Here is a 12,454-nt window from a genome sequence, read left to right as displayed (position 1 = left end):
ATAAGTCACTAAATTACATTCAAATTTGTGTTTCTAATACAATTTTGAATTTTAAGAAACTAAAATACAATTTTAAACTTTCAAATTTTCAATTATATCTAATAGAAATAGGTCCACCTATCTTGAAATGCTTAACTTTATGTCTAATAGATTGATTAGTTTTAATTACAACATGTTGAAAAGTGTTAGGAATTTTATTAGACACAACATTATATCTAAAGGTACAACCTATTAGTTATCTTTTTTAATACTTATTAGATTAAAAAATCATTTTGGTCCATCTACTTTGAAGTTTGATCAAATTTAGTTTCTATATAAAAAATCTCAAATTTAGTCTCTATTACTTGTTTGTTGTTGACTTAATTTTTTTTTTTTTTGATTATTTATAACTTTTCCTTCACATTTTATACCTTCTTTTGGAGAGAAATATTTGTTACTATTATTTATCCAAATTCGATACAAATTAACTTCGACTAATTTTAAGATTTATTACAAGTAAAAGATAAAAATTGAACGAACTTCAAAGTATATGGACCAAAATGATATTATGATCCCCTTGAAAAAAACTCATTAGAAAGAGAAATAAAAGTTTAGGGACATGTAATTAATCTCATTATTATTATTACTACTATTATTAATTTGCCATCAAATTAAGAAAGCAAAAGAAATTGACATAGGATTCCCTAGCTTTTGAAAGTAAAAAATTAGGGAGAGGGGTTCCTTATGCTCCCCTTCATTGACCTTTTGGGAATGTTTTTTTTTAAGTGCAATAGATATTGTCAATTGGTCAAAAAGTAGTAAACACAAAACATATTTATTAGTGTCTCTGCCTACTACATTCCATTATATAGCTTTTAGCAAGATTCTTTGGTTTCACTTTAACACTGAGCTTTATGTTACTTCATGCATATGCCTTTAATTATTTATTATTCATTATTATTATTCTTTTGTTGGTGTTAGTGAAGGGGTACGTACCTCTCCTCTTCCCTCCCTTTCAATCATGCATGCCAACTAGTGTTCTTGTTTTGCTAAAATGGAGTTTCTTTTTTAGTGCCATTTTCCATTTTCAGCTATCCATTTATAACTCTTGTATCCCTTTCTTTAACTCTCTTTTATTCCTAGAGAAAAATGAAAAGCAACATTTATATATATATATATAAATGCATAGTCACCATGTTGGTTAAAGTTTCAGTTCTTTCCAATCAAGGGTAGGTTAGGAATTTGAAAAAACATTGTGTTATATGATCGTATTTTGTCTCCTATTTGAATATAATGTTCACGTTATTTGCTAAGCTAAGTATAGTTCAGTTGGTTAAAATGCAATCGTTATATATCTATCAAATGATCAATGCGAAAAGTTGGAATCGTCTCTTTTAATTATAAGTTGTTGAACTCAAAATCTATACGTATACATATATTTGAAGAAAAAAACTTGGGTGTTACTTGGACAACACGTATCTTGATACAACCCAAAGGATTGTCCAATAACATTTCTATCATGTGACAAATAATTTTTTTGGAAAACCTTCTTTTTGTATGTAAAAAGAGAAGACGCATATGGTTCTGGTGCAATTTAGATAGATTGCACCAACTCATTACTCTTAATCTTAATTGTTTCATCTTTTAGATGATTATTTAGAAAAACGTCTTTACCTTTTACTAAATTGGACTTGTACCATCAAATGGTTGCGTGTTAAGTCAAGACGTGTCTCTCAATAATTCATTTATTATTTATTATATATCGTGTTTAGGTTGTGTCCCTTCTAAATTTAATTAGTAGAAGTGCTAATTTGATGGACCTTACTTGTTAAGTTGCCTTGAATATATTCTATTGAGTGTTGGTTTTGGCCAAAATTATCAACATGTGCCACACATAATTGTCTTATAAGATACACTTCTGAAGTTTGAAAGGAACAACATTTCCAACAATTGCCTATATATTGAACATAATTCTTGAATACTTATTCAAGATAAAACGAAATCAATTTTTTTTTTTAACAAGTAGAGGAGATATGATATTATGAAATACACCAAAGCATCTCAACACAAAAATCTATGTAATTCTGAATAAAACAAAAATTCAAAAAGAGGAAACACGAGATAATCACACACTAATGAAGAAACCAACTACCATTCATAGCAATTCAAAGTTAGTAACTCCTTGTAGAACATAAAGGCAAGTAATAATTAAGAGGTAAATAACAACAATAATTACATCATAAATTGCACTATTTATTATGATGAAAGGCCTTGTTAAATATTTATTGACCACTTCGAATGGAATTACCCAATCGAAAGAGCATTCTCAAGAATATGAAGTACTGTGAGCCAACCCTACTAAGCTTAGCAATAATTGTGAACTTTTGAATTATTAATATCCTTTCTTTTTTTTTTTTTTTTTTTTACAAATTAAAAATATAAAGAAGTCTTTGTTGCTAAAATCAAATCTTATCTGTTCAATCTAACAAAGACAAGACATTGGAAAGAAAAGCTTGTTAAAGAACAAGGGTAGAGAAGCTCTTTAATCATGTGGTTAAATGATGCCAAGTAGGCCCAAAAATATACACTATAAAAATTAGAGACTATAGATATATTATTGCTAATTAGAATATTTTTAGACAGCTTAATTAGGGTATGTTTTTTGTGTAGATAATTTAGATTTTGTATTATGTTTTTTCAAACTCACCTTTTGGTAGGTTATTTATATTATGTCCTTTTTAAATTAGTTTTTTAATTTTGTGATTCATATTAGTGCTACAAACTTCGAGAATAAACATACATTTTACTTTGGAACACAATTTATTTTTTTATTTAAATTAAAATATCAATTAGATACAATAGTTAATTTGAAACAAAAATAATAACCATATACTTTTTTTTTTTTTAATATTAGACATAATCATAAATTAATTAATTACATGCTCCACACAGATGAAATTCGAGTTTATATTTAATCTAATTAATCTTTAGTAGGTAAGCACAATTAGTTTTATGGTTTATAAATTTATATTATCACGACCAGTGGTCTATTCTTCTAAAACAAATTAAGTAATTCATTTATCAAGTCTCGTATTAATTTTTAATTATGGGTCCATATACCAAATTTTGTACATAAAACTTTGAAAATTATTTTTTTAATCTTTAAAACTTTGTTTCATTTTAAAAGAACGTAAAAATATAATGAAATTGTTACTAAACCGATCTAAATAATTTATATCGTTGAAGTGTGGCGCAAACTGGTCAATGATTTGAAAAGAAGAAAAAGAAAAACTAAGAACTTAATTACTTTGTTATCCAAAAAATGAAAAATCAAAATGGGTTCAACTTTTTAAAGTTTGGTTTTCTTTCTTCTTCTTCTTTTTTTTTTCCTCTCTATTTGAATATACGTGAGAGCATTTTTGTAAAGCTCTTTTTTACTAAAGTGTTTTGTTTTCTTTCTCCAACCCCTTTTTGTAAATTTTCTTTATCGATATACCAAACCACATTATGAAAAATATAACTTTGTAGAGGTCAAAATTAAAAAAAAATTAAATGCATGCATTATGCCAAGATTCTCTTTAATTTTTATGAAGGCTGAGGGAAAGTGACTTTACTACAAAACCCCAATTACTTAATTGGCTGCTCATCTCCTTTCCTTTTCAACTTTAATTTACTATTAGTATATATATGCACTACTCACACTACATTCTGCTAAACAATTTTCTTTAAACTTTTTTCTATAAGATAATCCGTTTGTTTAATTAGTCATGAAGTAGTTGATTAAAACGTTAATTATAAGTTTAGTTTTCCAATTTTGTTATTTAGTTATTGAACCTTTAGGAGCGTTCTAATAATTTTTTAAGACTATGGTTTTTATTATTCGTAATTTATTTATGAAAATCACTTCTACTTATTCATCTTCTTATATTATTATTTTCTTTTTATGAGTGTTTTTTTTAAAAATAAATCATGTCAAAATTTGAAAACTAAAAAGAAAAATTAGAAACCTTATCTATCTTTTTAAATTTTGATTAAGAATTTAAAATTTTAACTAGTACGATTTAAGAATTTAAAATCTTAAAGATGAAAACCGTTCTTTATCATGAAAACAAGTACGATTTTTAAAAATCAAAGTATTATGGTCCAATCGCTCAAAGCTTTTTTTTCGATTATAATGATGAAGATGGTAAGAGGTGTTTTACTTAATTAAAATGTTTGGATACCTCTATTAACAATTTCGTATCTTTTTTTTTTTAAATTATATTTAGTTTAAGTTTTCAAGTCTTTAATTCTAAAAATAAATAAATTTAGAAAAAAATTAGAATGTTTCGACCATTACCTTTTAACATACTTTCAAATCTTACTTTAAAGCATTTTAATCCAGAAAAGAAGGGAAATTAACCTCAAAATATATTTTTCCCTCTATATTTACTATAAAAATTTGAATATACATTTATTTATTTATTATTATTAGTTCAGAATATATAATATATATTATAGTATTGATGAATGAAATGGGCTACTCATGTTATTGGTACAAAGGACGTTTGTACATAGAAAAGTTGACCCACCAGAATGGGCCTCAATTTCCAACAGATCAGTTAAGTCAAAACCTCGAGCACATATCTATAATATATATAAAAGCTTTACCGTGGAGAATTTTCTTTTTTTCAATTATAATTTTTAAGTTTAGTTCTATATTCTAAATAACTTTTTAGTTTTAATGGTAAGTTTATTTTTAATTTTACTTTTTTATAATATATATAATTATAAAAGGCACACTTTTTTCACTACTTTTTGAATTAATCATACTTAACGTTAGTGGAATTAAAGCACGTAGGATGTGAAAAGTTGGAATGCAGATAATTTTTCTTTTTACATTTTAGAAATTAATTACAAATTAAATATCTTATTAATTATAATTAACAATACAAATTTAAAGGCTTGAAAGTTGAAAAATTTTTGTAACATTTTTTTCTACTGTATAAGAGGCTTCCTTGAATTTTCTCTACCAACATTATATTGAGAAATTTGGAACCATCCAATGGATTGTGTAATGAGAAAAGATTGGTATGTCGATCATTTAGCAAAAATATTATACATTCTCAAATAACAATGAGTGATCATGCAGTAAAAAAGTTTTTCTTCCACGAATACCATTAAGCCTACAAAATGACAATAGATATTCATTCATTCAAGTTCAAGAGAAAACAATTCCCCGTTCATTTATGCTTTGCAATGACAATTAACAAAGCATAAGGACAAACAATTCCTATATATCTTCAGAAAAATGTGTTTTCTCATGGATAACTTTATGTTGCACTATGTAGAGAAGTTTCAATAAAGACAACAAAAGTTTGGATCATAAGCTCATAGATGACAATAAGTTAAATTTCAAATTATACAAACAAAATATTGTTTATAATGAAATCCTTTTTTGATATATGCAAGTCTTACATTTAAATTTTTATATTTTAATTTAATTATTGTAACTTCTTCCCATGTACATGTAATTATATTAGATTTTGTATTTCTTACCTTTAAATTTAGCATAACTTAAACATATACATACGTGTCATGCACGTGTCTTTTACTAGTGGTAACATAAATGTATGGATAGGTGTACGGTTTGACTTAACTTTCCTTTGTTCCACCTTACAGAAGAACTAACTCGATTCTATACAAATTTGACCAGGGTGGTTAAACAACTTCTTTATAACTCTGTTTAATTAGTTAATTATCACGATGTCCTGAGAGTGATGAAATTTTTGGCATTCCCTCCACCAAGTGTGTCTTGATTAATTGAAGAGAACACAAAGTCAAAGCTTTTGTGATCATAATTATTTTCCCAGCCATTTCGAATTCATGTAGAAGCGGTTTAGGACGTTGAGTTGAAATAGTACTTCTGAAGTTTATATATCTGAAAAGTTCGTGTTTGGAGTGCAAAATTAAGTTCGTATATTTGTGAAGTTCATATATGTCTAAGAAAGTCAACATTTTTATTTATCTTTGCTTCAATAAAATATTAGAGACTTTTGTAAAAATAGCAAAAAAAAAAAAAAAAAAAAAAAACATAAAATTAGAGCTCATGTCGTTACCTTTTCTAAATTGCAAAAGTAGTAAATTTAAAAACAGATAACTGTCTAATATCCCCGATAATCTTCTAGTAACCGTCTGATATAGTTATCATATTTACCATATTTGCAATATGCAAAAAGAGGTGATATGAGCTATTTATTTTCTAATTTTTTTTTGTCATTTTATGCCATTTTTCAAAATATTAATTGCCTTTTTCCCTTCTGTTTTCTGTTTTCTTTTTTCTCTTCTGTTTTGGTAATTATGACCTACAATTTATCAACTACATTTTTGCACTAACATAAATAAATAAAATTTAAAACAAAAGAGAAATCAAAATTTGTTATTTCTAATTTTTTGAATGAATTTCGTCATTTTCATTTTCTTTTTCTTCCTATTGTATTTTTCTGAAAACACTATTTTCTGATTCTATAATCCAAACCATGCAAATTTTGAAAGTAACATTTTATGTTTCAATCTTACATATTTTTCAATTCAGAATCTAATTAAGATATGACGAAAAAACTCTTACACTAAGAACTCACACATTGAATGAGCATAATTTATCTGTTAAAATAAACATCACAACCTTCCCAATGGAATGCAGAGCATAGAATTACTTTCTCTTCTTCCCCATTTAATTAATTCTACGTTGGAGGCTTGTGAATGAGGGGACTAAAATAATATTTCTATATTCACGATAGAGCTCAAAATCAACAACTCTATATACAAGGATATAAGTAGCATAATTAATCAAACACCAAAATAAAGAGGACACAAAACAAACAAACCAACAATTAGATATTTTAACATTAACACCACTAATCAACATGCTTAACACTAGCTAGGAAATGCAGAGATGCCAGAGAAAATGGTTTGAGGAAGTGTGAGAAGAAGGAGGAAGGATCCAGCAAAGAAGGAGATAAAGGCCCATGGCGTATTGAAATAGTTATGTTTCAGTGAAGCTTTCGCCTTGTTCCACCTTCCATTACAGTGCTTATGCAAAGCTTTACTGATATGGTTGAACTTGGAAGAATTTATGTTGAAAGAATTGATAAATTTAGCTAGATTGTTGAACAATTCTGTAACTTCTTTATCACTGCCACCAATATTATTCACTATGACTTCAGAGTTCACAAGTATACGTACGTCTTTCTCTGTACTTATCATATCATCCATAAATAAGATATATTGGGTTGCATACATGTTCCTATCTCTTGCATGGACTTGCTCAAATGCTATCACATTTCATATAATAAGTTCAAATTCGTCATGAATATGGAAAGATGGGATTTCCAAAACCCCATTTTTGAAAGTTATGTTCGTCAAGTATTTAGCATTTTTTGCTTTTTTTATGGTGACACCAAACTCGCGGAGCTCAGTTATAGATGGAGGCCGAGACAAAAGTTCCCGATCATTGTCTTTCTTATCAGGCCGGTTTTGCCAAAGTTGGCAACAGAAAAGTGTGCTGAAGAAGCTTAAGAAATTAGGATTGTTCTGGATCATATCATCGGTAGTGGGCGAGGGAATGAAGTCAAGCTTAAGAAATGGACCAAGTGCTTTGGTTCATTAGGGACGATGTCGACAGAACAAATCTTATATGTAGACATGGACCAATCATGAAGAGCACTGTATGTAAGATTTATAAAGGACACAGGAGGACTATGTTGTGGTATCATGTAAAACATATTTTGAAGAAGAAAGAAAGGAACTTGATTTTCCAATTTTATCAAGTCATTAGTGATATAGGTGGTTATTTCTGGGTATAGTAATAAAAGATTTATATTGTCTTTGATTTTTGATGGAATTTAGGATCACAAGGACGGGATAAGTCATACTTTTGTATAAAAAGTTCCACGATGAAACAAGCATCCATAAGCATCATTATAACAAAGTTATGGTCATCCATATAATCTACAGGTTCTGAATAGCAATTGCGAGCTTCTGTCACCCAACAATGAACTTTTTTAACCAGGACCTTCAATGTTCCAGTTTTCAAGAGGTCCTCCAACGATCTAATTATTTTCACAACGTTGGCTTCTTTCATGATTTCATTATCATTATTAATACGCGCAGAAAGTTAACAAGGGCTTGAAGCTTATATTGTTCTGTGGCTTTAAAATCATTTTGACATCGATAATGATGAAAAGGGCCAATGGAAATAAGTTGAGGGGTGTATGCTTCGGGATTCATCTTGCGTAGTTGTTTGGGAACTCGATAGATGCTACAATCTCTATTAATAGAATGCATTTGATTCAACATTTCTTCGATGGATATCGCAACATTATCTTGTTGAGTCTCACTAATTTGTGGCATATCGTTATTAGATACGCTCTTTGCTTCTACTTCATGCACTCCAATCTTACTACTCTGTCCTATTTCCACTTCAAACACGTCCATGTTAACAGCAGGCAGTTGCTCCAACTTTCTCTTTATTGATATCACAATATCACCAAAATGCTTTTGCTTAACCTCACTAATCACTGCTTCATTTGGAACTTGATCATTATTCTCACTATTTTCAATTTCCACGGTTTCATATCTCCTTAACAACAAACAACACATCCAAATATATACATTTTAATTAATATTAGGTAATGAAATAACACACACCAATAATGATTGGTCCTTCCAAACAAAACTCAAGATCCAATTTAGGCTTAATTAATCAAAATCAATATTCAATATTTGGTTTTTTTCCCTTAAAAATTGTTTTAATTTAAACGAAAAACCTGCCAAAATTATACACAAACTCAATATAACAAAATTTTAGCATAGATGATAGGAGCCTATCAATATTTCTATAAGCTTCTATCAGTAATAAATTAGTAAATATTTATATTCATTTTATTGTATTTGCCAAAAAAAAAAAAAGGAAAAAAAAATTTAAAACACTCTCTTACGTATCCTATCAATTGCTTTTACAAATACTTTGAAGCACTTCATTCAAAGTATTACTTTCTATTTAATTTAAACTTAAATACATCTATGTTTCCAATCCCTCTTTAAAAGCAAAGACATGTGAGAAAAGGTAAACATCATTTTCAAAAATCAAATAGTAACTAATTTGTAATAATGTAAAAAGAAAAGTAAAATACATAGACAAAAAAATTAAAAAAATTGAAGTATAAGAACCCAAAGAATTCAAACCAAAGATAAAAAAAACAAGGAATATGAAAACTGTATACAGATATAAAAGGAAGAGTTAGATAAATTAAGGGAAGAAAGGAAATTAGAAGTGAAAGAGTACCTGCTTGCTTGTGTGTGTAACTTTATTGGAAGGAAGAGAGAAATTTGGGAAGAATTAATTAATTAATTAATTAAGATGATTAAAAGAGGAGGGGTTGTGAAAGTGGAACTCTCTGTTTGAATTAACTTAGCAGGTTTTCTGATAACTGACCAAAGAGTGATGGTTGGATATATATATATATATATATATATATATATATATATATATATATATATATATATATATATATATATAACATTTAAGAACACAGGACTCATTGAGGTTTTGTGTTAGTTAAGTTTATTGAGAATAAATTGTTTCTTAATTCTTGAATTAATCCATCAAGAAATATCATGAAAGAAAAGAATCAACTTTATTATGCAGCTATTACATAGAATAATTATTATTCAGTGATATGGAATTTTTAAATCATAAGCTAAGTTTAGAAAAATATTTATGGAAATATGTTTTTGCTTTTGGAATTTAAAAAACAAAATAAATAATTTCTAAAAAAATTAAGAAAATTACAAAAACCAGATCGTATTACACTCTTAAACATTTTTAATTATAAAATTTATGTCCTCCAACTTTTACAAATGTTAAAATTGAGCTCTCAAGTTTTGTTTTTTTTTTTGAGCAAGAAACAGAAGGAGACTATATGAAACCACCTTAAAAAAGGGGTCATAATAGCAACCCAATATATTAGAGAATCAAAGTCGATACAAATGCAAGGGCTAGAGAAAAGCCTGAAAGTTTAGGGTAATTTGTGCCGGAAGGCAGTTCGAAAGGAGTTTGTACCTACTAGACCAAAGCTCTATTAAGTTGCAAATATTTTCCCAAATATTGGTAATTGAATTTGGTTTGCCCCTGAAAGTTCTATTGTTCCTTTCTTTCCGAATGGACCAAAGTAAAGTAGCTCCACCACTAAGAATGATGACGTTTTGTATGTTTGTGGGTTTATGGGAGCAGAGAGAAAGACCAAGGGTATGTAAATTGCTTCTGTCGGCAGCTTCGAAGATCAGGAGAGCAAAGTTTGTGCCAAAGGATGAGAGGTGATTTTGCAATTTAGAAAAAGGTGGTCCAAATCATCACTCTTTTCCATACAAAGGATGCAAACGCTAGAAATTGACATCTCAAATTTAAACAATTGGTATCCATTTCTACAATCATATAAAAATTTGGAGTTTCAATTTTAACATTTGTAAAATTTAAGGGCATTGAATTGTGCAATTACTACTACCAACCACACTAAGGGTAATTTTTGCAGTTGGTTCCTAAAAATGGTGAAAAAAAACTAATGATTTTCAAAAACTAAAAACTAAAAATTAAATAGTAAACAAATGAGACCTATTAAATAAGGAAATTTTTCAAAAATAGAAAAATTTAATAAACTATTTATACTCTACGTAACAAACTTATTAAAAGAAAAAAAAATTATATTTGATTTTTCTACAAATTGTAAATATTTTGTCAAATATAATTTTATATTTTTGACAATTTTTTTTTTAAAATAAATGATTTAACTTTATTTTACAATATTTTGATAAAAGACTATCATACGTAAATAAACGACTTTACTTAAAACTTAAAATTCCTTGCTTATTTTATGCACGATAAGGTCTCTTAAATTTTGTAAAATATGGATCAAAATACTTAATTTGTTTTAAAAAGTACGTAGTCCAAGATGAAGATGTTTTGAGAAAATAAGAGGAGACGTTTTGAAAATTTGAAAATACATTGATAAAAATAAAAATTTGTGAAAGTGGAACTCTGCTTGAATTAACTACGCAAGTTTTCTGATAACCAACCAAACGGTGAGGTTTGGATATATATAAAACGTTTAAGAGCACATATGTAGGGTGCACTCCTTTGTTTTTGGTTCATTTATATTTATTTTATATACATGTGGTAAAACGTGCATCTGAATATCTCAATTAAGTTGACACACAAACATAGCACCTTCATCCTATCTCGAAATCAAAAACTTCACTCACAGATGCAAATAGAGATATTGATTTAAGCTAACAAGAGAGAGTATTTCACACTAAAGAGAGTACAATAAATAGTGGTGCTAATTTATCTTTCCACACAACAATAATGAATACAAATGGATAAGATTTCTTCTACACGTACTGAAGTGGGACAACCATGTTATAAAGCAAACAATCAAGTGGTTGGAAATTCATTGTGAGATTATAAATAACGGAAGAAAAAATAATTAACTTATACCTCAAACTCCCTCTTTACACTCTCTCTTTACCGTTTAAAATTAAAGAAGTAATCGATTATAAAATAACAAACAATAAAACAAACGAAAAAACAGAAAAACATCGAAAAATATACCGATTGATCATTCGACCAAACTCGGAATTACATTCAATCTTTTACGAGGGTAAAGAATCCAATATGAGTATTCATGCTATAAAATCTCTCTTCCTAAATAGTCCGACGAACTATTTATGTACTTGAAATAAACAAAAGAAACACTAATTGAACCCAATTAAATAGAAAATACACTGCAGTGCCACTCTAAAAGATACTTAAAAGAAACAAAAAAGAACTTCTAATGCTGTTTGCTGTGGGTTTTTTACTGATCTTCTTCAACAACAAAATGACTGAATCCACACTTCAATTTTTCCTTCCAAGAATTGGGTTTTTAAAGAGTTTTCACTTCCAGTTTCTTTTTTGGTTCCATAAATTCACCTTCATTAATAACCAATTTTTAATCTCCTCCAATTTTACCAACAAAAAACAAGCCCTCGCTGGATTCTCGACTAGTAGATCCACTCTTTTGTCAATTATAGTCCTATCTGTTGTAGGGAATGATTAAATTGCACCTAATTCCATGCTTTTCTTTTCGTTATACTTACAAACAAAATAAAGAAAAAGGCAAAAATAATTTTTAAACAATAAATAATTCGTCTATTTTTCTTTGGCTGATAATTTGTTGGGTTATTTTCAAATACAGAAAAATTAACATCAACCTTCCCTTCCACACAATAGTCATTCACTTTTTCTACAAGATTTTGGGAGGATTTCAAATTAAAATAAAACATATAAAAGATAACATAAATAAGGTAGGGACAGGTTTTATTAGGGCACCAGCTAGCTCATTGACAAATTAAATGACAAACACCAAGTCAAGTCAAGTCAAGTCAATGATAACACACA

The sequence above is a fragment of the Cucumis melo genome, chromosome 3, assembly GCF_025177605.1.
Source record: "Cucumis melo cultivar AY chromosome 3, USDA_Cmelo_AY_1.0, whole genome shotgun sequence".
NCBI classification, from domain to species: domain Eukaryota; kingdom Viridiplantae; phylum Streptophyta; class Magnoliopsida; order Cucurbitales; family Cucurbitaceae; genus Cucumis; species Cucumis melo.
The sequence above is the reverse complement of the archived record's forward strand: the minus strand, read 5'-3'. Positions refer to the sequence as shown.